Source organism: Copadichromis virginalis, linkage group LG12 (assembly GCF_057382275.1).
Source record: "Copadichromis virginalis isolate Kocher_CV1m ecotype Utaka linkage group LG12, C_Virginalis_male_GT1.1, whole genome shotgun sequence".
Classification (NCBI taxonomy): Eukaryota; Metazoa; Chordata; class Actinopteri; order Cichliformes; family Cichlidae; genus Copadichromis; species Copadichromis virginalis.
In genome coordinates this window covers 40169217-40183971 of record NC_140629.1, presented here as the reverse complement: position 1 = coordinate 40183971, position 14755 = coordinate 40169217, and the positions used below count along the sequence as shown (strand labels likewise).

The 14755-nt window shown below is 50.0% G+C and overlaps 20 non-coding genes across 20 annotated transcripts; all 20 read left to right on the top strand.

Annotated features, from left to right (window-relative positions):
• Positions 1 to 301: 301 nt before the first annotated feature.
• Positions 302 to 383, top strand: trnas-gcu (transfer RNA serine (anticodon GCU)). Its single transcript has one exon. It is a non-coding gene; the product is annotated as a tRNA-Ser (tRNA).
• A 526-nt stretch (positions 384 to 909) lies between these two features.
• Positions 910 to 982, top strand: trnaa-agc (transfer RNA alanine (anticodon AGC)). Its single transcript has one exon. It is a non-coding gene; the product is annotated as a tRNA-Ala (tRNA).
• A 681-nt stretch (positions 983 to 1663) lies between these two features.
• On the top strand, positions 1664 to 1736 carry trnaa-ugc (transfer RNA alanine (anticodon UGC)). The gene has a single exon. It is a non-coding gene; the product is annotated as a tRNA-Ala (tRNA).
• A 673-nt stretch (positions 1737 to 2409) lies between these two features.
• trnas-gcu (transfer RNA serine (anticodon GCU)) lies at positions 2410 to 2491 on the top strand. Its single transcript has one exon. It is a non-coding gene; the product is annotated as a tRNA-Ser (tRNA).
• Positions 2492 to 3017: 526 nt separating this feature from the next.
• On the top strand, positions 3018 to 3090 carry trnaa-agc (transfer RNA alanine (anticodon AGC)). The gene has a single exon. It is a non-coding gene; the product is annotated as a tRNA-Ala (tRNA).
• Positions 3091 to 3771: 681 nt separating this feature from the next.
• trnaa-ugc (transfer RNA alanine (anticodon UGC)) lies at positions 3772 to 3844 on the top strand. Its single transcript has one exon. It is a non-coding gene; the product is annotated as a tRNA-Ala (tRNA).
• A 673-nt stretch (positions 3845 to 4517) lies between these two features.
• trnas-gcu (transfer RNA serine (anticodon GCU)) lies at positions 4518 to 4599 on the top strand. The gene has a single exon. It is a non-coding gene; the product is annotated as a tRNA-Ser (tRNA).
• Positions 4600 to 5879: 1280 nt separating this feature from the next.
• Positions 5880 to 5952, top strand: trnaa-ugc (transfer RNA alanine (anticodon UGC)). Its single transcript has one exon. It is a non-coding gene; the product is annotated as a tRNA-Ala (tRNA).
• Positions 5953 to 6625: 673 nt separating this feature from the next.
• Positions 6626 to 6707, top strand: trnas-gcu (transfer RNA serine (anticodon GCU)). Its single transcript has one exon. It is a non-coding gene; the product is annotated as a tRNA-Ser (tRNA).
• Positions 6708 to 7233: 526 nt separating this feature from the next.
• Positions 7234 to 7306, top strand: trnaa-agc (transfer RNA alanine (anticodon AGC)). The gene has a single exon. It is a non-coding gene; the product is annotated as a tRNA-Ala (tRNA).
• Positions 7307 to 7987: 681 nt separating this feature from the next.
• trnaa-ugc (transfer RNA alanine (anticodon UGC)) lies at positions 7988 to 8060 on the top strand. Its single transcript has one exon. It is a non-coding gene; the product is annotated as a tRNA-Ala (tRNA).
• Positions 8061 to 8733: 673 nt separating this feature from the next.
• trnas-gcu (transfer RNA serine (anticodon GCU)) lies at positions 8734 to 8815 on the top strand. The gene has a single exon. It is a non-coding gene; the product is annotated as a tRNA-Ser (tRNA).
• Positions 8816 to 9341: 526 nt separating this feature from the next.
• trnaa-agc (transfer RNA alanine (anticodon AGC)) lies at positions 9342 to 9414 on the top strand. The gene has a single exon. It is a non-coding gene; the product is annotated as a tRNA-Ala (tRNA).
• Positions 9415 to 10095: 681 nt separating this feature from the next.
• trnaa-ugc (transfer RNA alanine (anticodon UGC)) lies at positions 10096 to 10168 on the top strand. The gene has a single exon. It is a non-coding gene; the product is annotated as a tRNA-Ala (tRNA).
• Positions 10169 to 10841: 673 nt separating this feature from the next.
• trnas-gcu (transfer RNA serine (anticodon GCU)) lies at positions 10842 to 10923 on the top strand. The gene has a single exon. It is a non-coding gene; the product is annotated as a tRNA-Ser (tRNA).
• Positions 10924 to 11449: 526 nt separating this feature from the next.
• trnaa-agc (transfer RNA alanine (anticodon AGC)) lies at positions 11450 to 11522 on the top strand. The gene has a single exon. It is a non-coding gene; the product is annotated as a tRNA-Ala (tRNA).
• Positions 11523 to 12204: 682 nt separating this feature from the next.
• On the top strand, positions 12205 to 12277 carry trnaa-ugc (transfer RNA alanine (anticodon UGC)). The gene has a single exon. It is a non-coding gene; the product is annotated as a tRNA-Ala (tRNA).
• Positions 12278 to 12959: 682 nt separating this feature from the next.
• Positions 12960 to 13041, top strand: trnas-gcu (transfer RNA serine (anticodon GCU)). The gene has a single exon. It is a non-coding gene; the product is annotated as a tRNA-Ser (tRNA).
• A 526-nt stretch (positions 13042 to 13567) lies between these two features.
• trnaa-agc (transfer RNA alanine (anticodon AGC)) lies at positions 13568 to 13640 on the top strand. The gene has a single exon. It is a non-coding gene; the product is annotated as a tRNA-Ala (tRNA).
• Positions 13641 to 14321: 681 nt separating this feature from the next.
• Positions 14322 to 14394, top strand: trnaa-ugc (transfer RNA alanine (anticodon UGC)). The gene has a single exon. It is a non-coding gene; the product is annotated as a tRNA-Ala (tRNA).
• The last annotated feature ends 361 nt before the right edge of the window (positions 14395 to 14755 follow it).

Below are 14755 nucleotides of genomic sequence, written 5' to 3'. Positions count from 1 at the left end.
ATAAGAGAAAGACCAAAGACAACGTTCATAGACGTAGCCAAGTAGGACATGCAGAGGGTTGGTGTGACAGAGGAGAATGCTAGGGGCAGGGTGAGATGGAGGCAGACGATCCACTCTGGCAACCCCCAAGAAGAACAGGCTCAAAGAAGAAGCCAGCATCACTCCAGGCTTCTACCAAAGTGTTACGCAGCCCCTCGTCGGGGATCTGGAGTCAATCTCCCTGCGTCCATACACCAGCGATCAGCTCACACATTATCCCTCGTCAATTCCCAATGCTACTGGCAAAGAGCGGTGTGCGGCAGATGAGGTGGCCGAGAGGTTAAGGCGATGGACTGCTAATCCATTGTGCTGTGCACGCGTGGGTTCGAATCCCATCCTCGTCGAGAGCTCTTTCTGCTTATGTTGATGCATCTTGTCAGTGTAAGATTGGCTGCCAAAGCAGGCATGATGCAATGCTCTTCTTTGGCTCAGTATTCACTTTAGTTCACCATGTGGTCTTGTTGCACAGGTCATGTTAAAGACAATGGTCTGCTAATACAGTAGTAGAAAGACGTTCTGCTTCCAGAATAGCAACATTCCTAATGGCCAACTTGCCCTACACTGAAAACCAAGGGGAGGAGGTCGGTAAGCATATTGATTAGAACCACCTCCCTCAGTTGGCTTCATTCAATGTGAATTAGCAGTGGCTCTAGTCCACAGTCCCTTGGATGTCCAGTCTCCTCAGTCTGTCTCTAAGGCTGATGGCATTCAGTCACGTTAGCATGACAGTGGATTGTCAGCGAGCCGCCTTAGTCTCTCAGCCACCTCCTGGGTGCTTTGCAGATTTCAGGATTTGTGCCCCTTCCCTATTTTGATCATACAACAAGTATGGACAAAGTGTAGCCTGTAATAAGTAAGACATGTGGCACAGGGGAGTTAGCTCAAATGGTAGAGCGCTCGCTTAGCATGCGAGAGGTAGCGGGATCGACGCCCGCATTCTCCATTTGACACTTTGCTAGTCAGTGTCCCAATTGAATGCATGTGGCTTCCTTTGGCAAATCTTTATTTCACAGGTGTCGAACTCCAGGCCTCGAGGGCCGGTGTCCTGCAGGTTTCAGATGTATTCTTGATCCATCATAGGGGATTCAAATGGCTAAATTACCTCCTCAACATTTCTTGAAGTTCTCCAGAGGCCTGGTAATGAACTAATCATTTGATTCAGGTGTGTTGACCCAGGGTTATACCTAAAACCTGCAGGACACCGGCCCTCGAGGCCTGATGTTGTACACCCCAGGTTTATTTGCACTTCTCCGCTCACTACCTTTCAGGTACTACCATGTTAACGCTGGCTTCAAACCTCATCAATCTTTGACCATATGAAGTGATTGTCTCCCCTCTTACCCTCACAATACTGGCCGATGGCAGCAAAGAGTCCCCCGGCCCAGTCTGACATCTCTTTTCTCCAGAAGCAGCTGAAAGGGGCTTCCAGTGACACTCTCCTGGCGTACTGCGTAGGGCCCAGACTTGAATCGCTCGGAAATGTCTCGTGTGAGTTACGATTGCACCAAAGAGTCTTGTTGTAGTTGACAAGCCCAGAAAACATTGAAAGGGGGGTGTTGTGATTAGTTCCACCTGAGCTGAGGCTCCGTATGGCACGATGAAGCTGCAGTGCTCAACCCTCAATGGGGAATTAGCTCAAATGGTAGAGCGCTCGCTTTGCATGTGAGAGGCAGCGGGATCGATACCCGCATTCTCCAGGACACTTTTGGACATCCGCGAGGAGACCCAAAGCCATGCGTGTAGCCAATCCATTGGGTGTGGGTGGAGAACAAATTCAGGGGTGATTTGTCACACAAGGATAGCAGCAAGTGCGAAAGGCAAGCTTTAGAAGATGGTAGTGAGAGCTGCTCTGATGTGTGGCACAGATAGAGTTGAAGATGATAAGCTTTTGCTTGGGAGTGTCCAGGATGGAACAGATGTGAAATGACCACGTGCGAGGGACAGCTGGGGTTGAGCCGTTTGCGGACGACGTTAGGCCAGCAAGGCTGAGGTGATTTGCACATGTGCAGAGGAGGGATATAAGATATACTGGGAAAAGGGTGTTAAATACGGAGCTGCTGGGCAGGAGAATAAGAGAAAGACCAAAGACAACGTTCATAGACGTAGCCAAGTAGGACATGCAGAGGGTTGGTGTGACAGAGGAGAATGCTAGGGGCAGGGTGAGATGGAGGCAGACGATCCACTCTGGCAACCCCCAAGAAGAACAGGCTCAAAGAAGAAGCCAGCATCACTCCAGGCTTCTACCAAAGTGTTACGCAGCCCCTCGTCGGGGATCTGGAGTCAATCTCCCTGCGTCCATACACCAGCGATCAGCTCACACATTATCCCTCGTCAATTCCCAATGCTACTGGCAAAGAGCGGTGTGCGGCAGATGAGGTGGCCGAGAGGTTAAGGCGATGGACTGCTAATCCATTGTGCTGTGCACGCGTGGGTTCGAATCCCATCCTCGTCGAGAGCTCTTTCTGCTTATGTTGATGCATCTTGTCAGTGTAAGATTGGCTGCCAAAGCAGGCATGATGCAATGCTCTTCTTTGGCTCAGTATTCACTTTAGTTCACCATGTGGTCTTGTTGCACAGGTCATGTTAAAGACAATGGTCTGCTAATACAGTAGTAGAAAGACGTTCTGCTTCCAGAATAGCAACATTCCTAATGGCCAACTTGCCCTACACTGAAAACCAAGGGGAGGAGGTCGGTAAGCATATTGATTAGAACCACCTCCCTCAGTTGGCTTCATTCAATGTGAATTAGCAGTGGCTCTAGTCCACAGTCCCTTGGATGTCCAGTCTCCTCAGTCTGTCTCTAAGGCTGATGGCATTCAGTCACGTTAGCATGACAGTGGATTGTCAGCGAGCCGCCTTAGTCTCTCAGCCACCTCCTGGGCGCTTTGCAGATTTCAGGATTTGTGCCCCTTCCCTATTTTGATCATACAACAAGTATGGACAAAGTGTAGCCTGTAATAAGTAAGACATGTGGCACAGGGGAGTTAGCTCAAATGGTAGAGCGCTCGCTTAGCATGCGAGAGGTAGCGGGATCGACGCCCGCATTCTCCATTTGACACTTTGCTAGTCAGTGTCCCAATTGAATGCATGTGGCTTCCTTTGGCAAATCTTTATTTCACAGGTGTCGAACTCCAGGCCTCGAGGGCCGGTGTCCTGCAGGTTTCAGATGTATTCTTGATCCATCATAGGGGATTCAAATGGCTAAATTACCTCCTCAACATTTCTTGAAGTTCTCCAGAGGCCTGGTAATGAACTAATCATTTGATTCAGGTGTGTTGACCCAGGGTTATACCTAAAACCTGCAGGACACCGGCCCTCGAGGCCTGATGTTGTACACCCCAGGTTTATTTGCACTTCTCCGCTCACTACCTTTCAGGTACTACCATGTTAACGCTGGCTTCAAACCTCATCAATCTTTGACCATATGAAGTGATTGTCTCCCCTCTTACCCTCACAATACTGGCCGATGGCAGCAAAGAGTCCCCCGGCCCAGTCTGACATCTCTTTTCTCCAGAAGCAGCTGAAAGGGGCTTCCAGTGACACTCTCCTGGCGTACTGCGTAGGGCCCAGACTTGAATCGCTCGGAAATGTCTCGTGTGAGTTACGATTGCACCAAAGAGTCTTGTTGTAGTTGACAAGCCCAGAAAACATTGAAAGGGGGGTGTTGTGATTAGTTCCACCTGAGCTGAGGCTCCGTATGGCACGATGAAGCTGCAGTGCTCAACCCTCAATGGGGAATTAGCTCAAATGGTAGAGCGCTCGCTTTGCATGTGAGAGGCAGCGGGATCGATACCCGCATTCTCCAGGACACTTTTGGACATCCGCGAGGAGACCCAAAGCCATGCGTGTAGCCAATCCATTGGGTGTGGGTGGAGAACAAATTCAGGGGTGATTTGTCACACAAGGATAGCAGCAAGTGCGAAAGGCAAGCTTTAGAAGATGGTAGTGAGAGCTGCTCTGATGTGTGGCACAGATAGAGTTGAAGATGATAAGCTTTTGCTTGGGAGTGTCCAGGATGGAACAGATGTGAAATGACCACGTGCGAGGGACAGCTGGGGTTGAGCCGTTTGCGGACGACGTTAGGCCAGCAAGGCTGAGGTGATTTGCACATGTGCAGAGGAGGGATATAAGATATACTGGGAAAAGGGTGTTAAATACGGAGCTGCTGGGCAGGAGAATAAGAGAAAGACCAAAGACAACGTTCATAGACGTAGCCAAGTAGGACATGCAGAGGGTTGATGTGAGAGAGGAGAATGCTAGGGGCAGGGTGAGATGGAGGCAGACGATCCACTCTGGCAACCCCCAAGAAGAACAGGCTCAAAGAAGAAGCCAGCATCACTCCAGGCTTCTACCAAAGTGTTACGCAGCCCCTCGTCGGGGATCTGGAGTCAATCTCCCTGCGTCCATACACCAGCGATCAGCTCACACATTATCCCTCGTCAATTCCCAATGCTACTGGCAAAGAGCGGTGTGCGGCAAATGAGGTGGCCGAGAGGTTAAGGCGATGGACTGCTAATCCATTGTGCTGTGCACGCGTGGGTTCGAATCCCATCCTCGTCGAGAGCTCTTTCTGCTTAGGTTGATGCATCTTGTCAGTGTAAGATTGGCTGCCAAAGCAGGCATGATGCAATGCTCTTCTTTGGCTCAGTATTCACTTTAGTTCACCATGTGGTCTTGTTGCACAGGTCATGTTAAAGACAATGGTCTGCTAATACAGTAGTAGAAAGACGTTCTGCTTCCAGAATAGCAACATTCCTAATGGCCCACTTGCCCTACACTGAAAACCAAGGGGAGGAGGTCGGTAAGCATATTGATTAGAACCACCTCCCTCAGTTGGCTTCATTCAATGTGAATTAGCAGTGGCTCTAGTCCACAGTCCCTTGGATGTCCAGTCTCCTCAGTCTGTCTCTAAGGCTGATGGCATTCAGTCACGTTAGCATGACAGTGGATTGTCAGCGAGCCGCCTTAGTCTCTCAGCCACCTCCTGGGCGCTTTGCAGATTTCAGGATTTGTGCCCCTTCCCTATTTTGATCATACAACAAGTATGGACAAAGTGTAGCCTGTAATAAGTAAGACATGTGGCACAGGGGAGTTAGCTCAAATGGTAGCGCGCTCGCTTAGCATGCGAGAGGTAGCGGGATCGACGCCCGCATTCTCCATTTGACACTTTGCTAGTCAGTGTCCCAATTGAATGCATGTGGCTTCCTTTGGCAAATCTTTATTTCACAGGTGTCGAACTCCAGGCCTCGAGGGCCGGTGTCCTGCAGGTTTCAGATGTATTCTTGATCCATCATAGGGGATTCAAATGGCTAAATTACCTCCTCAACATTTCTTGAAGTTCTCCAGAGGCCTGGTAATGAACTAATCATTTGATTCAGGTGTGTTGACCCAGGGTTATACCTAAAACCTGCAGGACACCGGCCCTCGAGGCCTGATGTTGTACACCCCAGGTTTATTTGCACTTCTCCGCTCACTACCTTTCAGGTACTACCATGTTAACGCTGGCTTCAAACCTCATCAATCTTTGACCATATGAAGTGATTGTCTCCCCTCTTACCCTCACAATACTGGCCGATGGCAGCAAAGAGTCCCCCGGCCCAGTCTGACATCTCTTTTCTCCAGAAGCAGCTGAAAGGGGCTTCCAGTGACACTCTCCTGGCGTACTGCGTAGGGCCCAGACTTGAATCGCTCGGAAATGTCTCGTGTGAGTTACGATTGCACCAAAGAGTCTTGTTGTAGTTGACAAGCCCAGAAAACATTGAAAGGGGGGTGTTGTGATTAGTTCCACCTGAGCTGAGGCTCCGTATGGCACGATGAAGCTGCAGTGCTCAACCCTCAATGGGGAATTAGCTCAAATGGTAGAGCGCTCGCTTTGCATGTGAGAGGCAGCGGGATCGATACCCGCATTCTCCAGGACACTTTTGGACATCCGCGAGGAGACCCAAAGCCATGCGTGTAGCCAATCCATTGGGTGTGGGTGGAGAACAAATTCAGGGGTGATTTGTCACACAAGGATAGCAGCAAGTGCGAAAGGCAAGCTTTAGAAGATGGTAGTGAGAGCTGCTCTGATTTGTGGCACAGATAGAGTTGAAGATGATAAGCTTTTGCTTGGGAGTGTCCAGGATGGAACAGATGTGAAATGACCACGTGCGAGGGACAGCTGGGGTTGAGCCGTTTGCGGACGACGTTAGGCCAGCAAGGCTGAGGTGATTTGCACATGTGCAGAGGAGGGATATAAGATATACTGGGAAAAGGGTGTTAAATACGGAGCGGCTGGGCAGGAGAATAAGAGAAAGACCAAAGACAACGTTCATAGACGTAGCCAAGTAGGACATGCAGAGGGTTGATGTGAGAGAGGAGAATGCTAGGGGCAGGGTGAGATGGAGGCAGACGATCCACTCTGGCAACCCCCAAGAAGAACAGGCTCAAAGAAGAAGCCAGCATCACTCCAGGCTTCTACCAAAGTGTTACGCAGCCCCTCGTCGGGGATCTGGAGTCAATCTCCCTGCGTCCATACACCAGCGATCAGCTCACACATTATCCCTCGTCAATTCCCAATGCTACTGGCAAAGAGCGGTGTGCGGCAGATGAGGTGGCCGAGAGGTTAAGGCGATGGACTGCTAATCCATTGTGCTGTGCACGCGTGGGTTCGAATCCCATCCTCGTCGAGAGCTCTTTCTGCTTAGGTTGATGCATCTTGTCAGTGTAAGATTGGCTGCCAAAGCAGGCATGATGCAATGCTCTTCTTTGGCTCAGTATTCACTTTAGTTCACCATGTGGTCTTGTTGCACAGGTCATGTTAAAGACAATGGTCTGCTAATACAGTAGTAGAAAGACGTTCTGCTTCCAGAATAGCAACATTCCTAATGGCCCACTTGCCCTACACTGAAAACCAAGGGGAGGAGGTCGGTAAGCATATTGATTAGAACCACCTCCCTCAGTTGGCTTCATTCAATGTGAATTAGCAGTGGCTCTAGTCCACAGTCCCTTGGATGTCCAGTCTCCTCAGTCTGTCTCTAAGGCTGATGGCATTCAGTCACGTTAGCATGACAGTGGATTGTCAGCGAGCCGCCTTAGTCTCTCAGCCACCTCCTGGGCGCTTTGCAGATTTCAGGATTTGTGCCCCTTCCCTATTTTGATCATACAACAAGTATGGACAAAGTGTAGCCTGTAATAAGTAAGACATGTGGCACAGGGGAGTTAGCTCAAATGGTAGAGCGCTCGCTTAGCATGCGAGAGGTAGCGGGATCGACGCCCGCATTCTCCATTTCACACTTTGCTAGTCAGTGTCCCAATTGAATGCATGTGGCTTCCTTTGGCAAATCTTTATTTCACAGGTGTCGAACTCCAGGCCTCGAGGGCCGGTGTCCTGCAGGTTTCAGATGTATTCTTGATCCATCACAGGGGATTCAAATGGCTAAATTACCTCCTCAACATTTCTTGAAGTTCTCCAGAGGCCTGGTAATGAACTAATCATTTGATTCAGGTGTGTTGACCCAGGGTTATACCTAAAACCTGCAGGACACCGGCCCTCGAGGCCTGATGTTGTACACCCCAGGTTTATTTGCACTTCTCCGCTCACTACCTTTCAGGTACTACCATGTTAACGCTGGCTTCAAACCTCATCAATCTTTGACCATATGAAGTGATTGTCTCCCCTCTTACCCTCACAATACTGGCCGATGGCAGCAAAGAGTCCCCCGGCCCAGTCTGACATCTCTTTTCTCCAGAAGCAGCTGAAAGGGGCTTCCAGTGACACTCTCCTGGCGTACTGCGTAGGGCCCAGACTTGAATCGCTCGGAAATGTCTCGTGTGAGTTACGATTGCACCAAAGAGTCTTGTTGTAGTTGACAAGCCCAGAAAACATTGAAAGGGGGGTGTTGTGATTAGTTCCACCTGAGCTGAGGCTCCGTATGGCACGATGAAGCTGCAGTGCTCAACCCTCAATGGGGAATTAGCTCAAATGGTAGAGCGCTCGCTTTGCATGTGAGAGGCAGCGGGATCGATACCCGCATTCTCCAGGACACTTTTGGACATCCGCGAGGAGACCCAAAGCCATGCGTGTAGCCAATCCATTGGGTGTGGGTGGAGAACAAATTCAGGGGTGATTTGTCACACAAGGATAGCAGCAAGTGCGAAAGGCAAGCTTTAGAAGATGGTAGTGAGAGCTGCTCTGATGTGTGGCACAGATAGAGTTGAAGATGATAAGCTTTTGCTTGGGAGTGTCCAGGATGGAACAGATGTGAAATGACCACGTGCGAGGGACAGCTGGGGTTGAGCCGTTTGCAGACGACGTTAGGCCAGCAAGGCTGAGGTGATTTGCACATGTGCAGAGGAGGGATATAAGATATACTGGGAAAAGGGTGTTAAATACGGAGCGGCTGGGCAGGAGAATAAGAGAAAGACCAAAGACAACGTTCATAGACGTAGCCAAGTAGGACATGCAGAGGGTTGGTGTGACAGAGGAGAATGCTAGGGGCAGGGTGAGATGGAGGCAGACGATCCACTCTGGCAACCCCCAAGAAGAACAGGCTCAAAGAAGAAGCCAGCATCACTCCAGGCTTCTACCAAAGTGTTACGCAGCCCCTCGTCGGGGATCTGGAGTCAATCTCCCTGCGTCCATACACCAGCGATCAGCTCACACATTATCCCTCGTCAATTCCCAATGCTACTGGCAAAGAGCGGTGTGCGGCAGATGAGGTGGCCGAGAGGTTAAGGCGATGGACTGCTAATCCATTGTGCTGTGCACGCGTGGGTTCGAATCCCATCCTCGTCGAGAGCTCTTTCTGCTTAGGTTGATGCATCTTGTCAGTGTAAGATTGGCTGCCAAAGCAGGCATGATGCAATGCTCTTCTTTGGCTCAGTATTCACTTTAGTTCACCATGTGGTCTTGTTGCACAGGTCATGTTAAAGACAATGGTCTGCTAATACAGTAGTAGAAAGACGTTCTGCTTCCAGAATAGCAACATTCCTAATGGCCAACTTGCCCTACACTGAAAACCAAGGGGAGGAGGTCGGTAAGCATATTGATTAGAACCACCTCCCTCAGTTGGCTTCATTCAATGTGAATTAGCAGTGGCTCTAGTCCACAGTCCCTTGGATGTCCAGTCTCCTCAGTCTGTCTCTAAGGCTGATGGCATTCAGTCACGTTAGCATGACAGTGGATTGTCAGCGAGCCGCCTTAGTCTCTCAGCCACCTCCTGGGCGCTTTGCAGATTTCAGGATTTGTGCCCCTTCCCTATTTTGATCATACAACAAGTATGGACAAAGTGTAGCCTGTAATAAGTAAGACATGTGGCACAGGGGAGTTAGCTCAAATGGTAGAGCGCTCGCTTAGCATGCGAGAGGTAGCGGGATCGACGCCCGCATTCTCCATTTGACACTTTGCTAGTCAGTGTCCCAATTGAATGCATGTGGCTTCCTTTGGCAAATCTTTATTTCACAGGTGTCGAACTCCAGGCCTCGAGGGCCGGTGTCCTGCAGGTTTCAGATGTATTCTTGATCCATCATAGGGGATTCAAATGGCTAAATTACCTCCTCAACATTTCTTGAAGTTCTCCAGAGGCCTGGTAATGAACTAATCATTTGATTCAGGTGTGTTGACCCAGGGTTATACCTAAAACCTGCAGGACACCGGCCCTCGAGGCCTGATGTTGTACACCCCAGGTTTATTTGCACTTCTCCGCTCACTACCTTTCAGGTACTACCATGTTAACGCTGGCTTCAAACCTCATCAATCTTTGACCATATGAAGTGATTGTCTCCCCTCTTACCCTCACAATACTGGCCGATGGCAGCAAAGAGTCCCCCGGCCCAGTCTGACATCTCTTTTCTCCAGAAGCAGCTGAAAGGGGCTTCCAGTGACACTCTCCTGGCGTACTGCGTAGGGCCCAGACTTGAATCGCTCGGAAATGTCTCGTGTGAGTTACGATTGCACCAAAGAGTCTTGTTGTAGTTGACAAGCCCAGAAAACATTGAAAGGGGGGTGTTGTGATTAGTTCCACCTGAGCTGAGGCTCCGTATGGCACGATGAAGCTGCAGTGCTCAACCCTCAATGGGGAATTAGCTCAAATGGTAGAGCGCTCGCTTTGCATGTGAGAGGCAGCGGGATCGATACCCGCATTCTCCAGGACACTTTTGGACATCCGCGAGGAGACCCAAAGCCATGCGTGTAGCCAATCCATTGGGTGTGGGTGGAGAACAAATTCAGGGGTGATTTGTCACACAAGGATAGCAGCAAGTGCGAAAGGCAAGCTTTAGAAGATGGTAGTGAGAGCTGCTCTGATGTGTGGCACAGATAGAGTTGAAGATGATAAGCTTTTGCTTGGGAGTGTCCAGGATGGAACAGATGTGAAATGACCACGTGCGAGGGACAGCTGGGGTTGAGCCGTTTGCAGACGACGTTAGGCCAGCAAGGCTGAGGTGATTTGCACATGTGCAGAGGAGGGATATAAGATATACTGGGAAAAGGGTGTTAAATACGGAGCGGCTGGGCAGGAGAATAAGAGAAAGACCAAAGACAACGTTCATAGACGTAGCCAAGTAGGACATGCAGAGGGTTGGTGTGACAGAGGAGAATGCTAGGGGAAGGGTGAGATGGAGGCAGACGATCCACTCTGGCAACCCCCAAGAAGAACAGGCTCAAAGAAGAAGCCAGCATCACTCCAGGCTTCTACCAAAGTGTTACGCAGCCCCTCGTCGGGGATCTGGAGTCAATCTCCCTGCGTCCATACACCAGCGATCAGCTCACACATTATCCCTCGTCAATTCCCAATGCTACTGGCAAAGAGCGGTGTGCGGCAGATGAGGTGGCCGAGAGGTTAAGGCGATGGACTGCTAATCCATTGTGCTGTGCACGCGTGGGTTCGAATCCCATCCTCGTCGAGAGCTCTTTCTGCTTATGTTGATGCATCTTGTCAGTGTAAGATTGGCTGCCAAAGCAGGCATGATGCAATGCTCTTCTTTGGCTCAGTATTCACTTTAGTTCACCATGTGGTCTTGTTGCACAGGTCATGTTAAAGACAATGGTCTGCTAATACAGTAGTAGAAAGACGTTCTGCTTCCAGAATAGCAACATTCCTAATGGCCAACTTGCCCTACACTGAAAACCAAGGGGAGGAGGTCGGTAAGCATATTGATTAGAACCACCTCCCTCAGTTGGCTTCATTCAATGTGAATTAGCAGTGGCTCTAGTCCACAGTCCCTTGGATGTCCAGTCTCCTCAGTCTGTCTCTAAGGCTGATGGCATTCAGTCACGTTAGCATGACAGTGGATTGTCAGCGAGCCGCCTTAGTCTCTCAGCCACCTCCTGGGCGCTTTGCAGATTTCAGGATTTGTGCCCCTTCCCTATTTTGATCATACAACAAGTATGGACAAAGTGTAGCCTGTAATAAGTAAGACATGTGGCACAGGGGAGTTAGCTCAAATGGTAGAGCGCTCGCTTAGCATGCGAGAGGTAGCGGGATCGACGCCCGCATTCTCCATTTGACACTTTGCTAGTCAGTGTCCCAATTGAATGCATGTGGCTTCCTTTGGCAAATCTTTATTTCACAGGTGTCGAACTCCAGGCCTCGAGGGCCGGTGTCCTGCAGGTTTCAGATGTATTCTTGATCCATCACAGGGGATTCAAATGGCTAAATTACCTCCTCAACATTTCTTGAAGTTCTCCAGAGGCCTGGTAATGAACTAATCATTTGATTCAGGTGTGTTGACCCAGGGTTATACCTAAAACCTGCAGGACACCGGCCCTCGAGGCCTGATGTTGTACACCCCAGGTTTATTTGCACTTCTCCGCTCACTACCTTTCAGGTACTACCATGTTAACGCTGGCTTCAAACCTCATCAATCTTTGACCATATGAAGTGATTGTCTCCCCTCTTACCCTCACAATACTGGCCGATGGCAGCAAAGAGTCCCCCGGCCCAGTCTGACATCTCTTTTCTCCAGAAGCAGCTGAAAGGGGCTTCCAGTGACACTCTCCTGGCGTACTGCGTAGGGCCCAGACTTGAATCGCTCGGAAATGTCTCGTGTGAGTTACGATTGCACCAAAGAGTCTTGTTGTAGTTGACAAGCCCAGAAAACATTGAAAGGGGGGTTGTTGTGATTAGTTCCACCTGAGCTGAGGCTCCGTATGGCACGATGAAGCTGCAGTGCTCAACCCTCAATGGGGAATTAGCTCAAATGGTAGAGCGCTCGCTTTGCATGTGAGAGGCAGCGGGATCGATACCCGCATTCTCCAGGACACTTTTGGACATCCGCGAGGAGACCCAAAGCCATGCGTGTAGCCAATCCATTGGGTGTGGGTGGAGAACAAATTCAGGGGTGATTTGTCACACAAGGATAGCAGCAAGTGCGAAAGGCAAGCTTTAGAAGATGGTAGTGAGAGCTGCTCTGATGTGTGGCACAGATGGAGTCTGCAGAGTTGAAGATGATAAGCTTTTGCTTGGGAGTGTCCAGGATGGAACAGATGTGAAATGACCACGTGCGAGGGACAGCTGGGGTTGAGCCGTTTGCGGACGACGTTAGGCCAGCAAGGCTGAGGTGATTTGCACATGTGCAGAGGAGGGATATAAGATATACTGGGAAAAGGGTGTTAAATACGGAGCGGCTGGGCAGGAGAATAAGAGAAAGACCAAAGACAACGTTCATAGACGTAGCCAAGTAGGACATGCAGAGGGTTGGTGTGGCAGAGGAGAATGCTAGGGGCAGGGTGAGATGGAGGCAGACGATCCACTCTGGCAACCCCCAAGAAGAACAGGCTCAAAGAAGAAGCCAGCATCACTCCAGGCTTCTACCAAAGTGTTACGCAGCCCCTCGTCGGGGATCTGGAGTCAATCTCCCTGCGTCCATACACCAGCGATCAGCTCACACATTATCCCTCGTCAATTCCCAATGCTACTGGCAAAGAGCGGTGTGCGGCAGATGAGGTGGCCGAGAGGTTAAGGCGATGGACTGCTAATCCATTGTGCTGTGCACGCGTGGGTTCGAATCCCATCCTCGTCGAGAGCTCTTTCTGCTTATGTTGATGCATCTTGTCAGTGTAAGATTGGCTGCCAAAGCAGGCATGATGCAATGCTCTTCTTTGGCTCAGTATTCACTTTAGTTCACCATGTGGTCTTGTTGCACAGGTCATGTTAAAGACAATGGTCTGCTAATACAGTAGTAGAAAGACGTTCTGCTTCCAGAATAGCAACATTCCTAATGGCCAACTTACCCTACACTGAAAACCAAGGGGAGGAGGTCGGTAAGCATATTGATTAGAACCACCTCCCTCAGTTGGCTTCATTCAATGTGAATTAGCAGTGGCTCTAGTCCACAGTCCCTTGGATGTCCAGTCTCCTCAGTCTGTCTCTAAGGCTGATGGCATTCAGTCACGTTAGCATGACAGTGGATTGTCAGCGAGCCGCCTTAGTCTCTCAGCCACCTCCTGGGCGCTTTGCAGATTTCAGGATTTGTGCCCCTTCCCTATTTTGATCATACAACAAGTATGGACAAAGTGTAGCCTGTAATAAGTAAGACATGTGGCACAGGGGAGTTAGCTCAAATGGTAGAGCGCTCGCTTAGCATGCGAGAGGTAGCGGGATCGACGCCCGCATTCTCCATTTGACACTTTGCTAGTCAGTGTCCCAATTGAATGCATGTGGCTTCCTTTGGCAAATCTTTATTTCACAGGTGTCGAACTCCAGGCCTCGAGGGCCGGTGTCCTGCAGGTTTCAGATGTATTCTTGATCCATCATAGGGGATTCAAATGGCTAAATTACCTCCTCAACATTTCTTGAAGTTCTCCAGAGGCCTGGTAATGAACTAATCATTTGATTCAGGTGTGTTGACCCAGGGTTATACCTAAAACCTGCAGGACACCGGCCCTCGAGGCCTGATGTTGTACACCCCAGGTTTATTTGCACTTCTCCGCTCACTACCTTTCAGGTACTACCATGTTAACGCTGGCTTCAAACCTCATCAATCTTTGACCATATGAAGTGATTGTCTCCCCTCTTACCCTCACAATACTGGCCGATGGCAGCAAAGAGTCCCCCGGCCCAGTCTGACATCTCTTTTCTCCAGAAGCAGCTGAAAGGGGCTTCCAGTGACACTCTCCTGGCGTACTGCGTAGGGCCCAGACTTGAATCGCTCGGAAATGTCTCGTGTGAGTTACGATTGCACCAAAGAGTCTTGTTGTAGTTGACAAGCCCAGAAAACATTGAAAGGGGGGTGTTGTGATTAGTTCCACCTGAGCTGAGGCTCCGTATGGCACGATGAAGCTGCAGTGCTCAACCCTCAATGGGGAATTAGCTCAAATGGTAGAGCGCTCGCTTTGCATGTGAGAGGCAGCGGGATCGATACCCGCATTCTCCAGGACACTTTTGGACATCCGCGAGGAGACCCAAAGCCATGCGTGTAGCCAATCCATTGGGTGTGGGTGGAGAACAAATTCAGGGGTGATTTGTCACACAAGGATAGCAGCAAGTGTGAAAGGCAAGCTTTAGAAGATGGTAGTGAGAGCTGCTCTGATGTGTGGCACAGATGGAGTCTGCAGAGTTGAAGATGATAAGCTTTTGCTTGGGAGTGTCCAGGATGGAACAGATGTGAAATGACCACGTGCGAGGGACAGCTGGGGTTGAGCCGTTTGCAGACGACGTTAGGCCAGCAAGGCTGAGGTGATTTGCACATGTGCAGAGGAGGGATATAAGATATACTGGGAAAAGGGTGTTAAATA